The sequence below is a fragment of the Eimeria mitis genome, genomic scaffold (genome assembly GCF_000499745.2).
Source record: "Eimeria mitis Houghton genomic scaffold, Emh_scaff739, whole genome shotgun sequence".
NCBI classification, from domain to species: Eukaryota; Apicomplexa; class Conoidasida; order Eucoccidiorida; family Eimeriidae; genus Eimeria; species Eimeria mitis.
Window position 1 is genome coordinate 1,384 of NW_013575393.1, and position 301 is coordinate 1,684.

Here is a 301-nt window from a genome sequence, read left to right on the forward strand (position 1 = left end):
AGGTAGCAGCAGTAGCAGCAGCAGCAGCGGCAGCAGGAGCAGCAGCAACAGCAACATCAGCAGCAGCACCAGCAACAGGAACAGCAGCAACAGCAGCAGCAACATCAGCAGCAGCACGAGCAGCAGCAACAGGAAAAGGAACAACAGCACCAGCAGCAGCAGCAACAGCACCACCAGCAGCACCAACAGAAGCAGCAGCACCAACAGCAACAGCACCACCATCACCAGCAGCAACAGCAGCAGCGGCAGCAGCAGCACCACCACCACCACCAGCAGCAACAGCAGCAGCAGCAGCAACAGC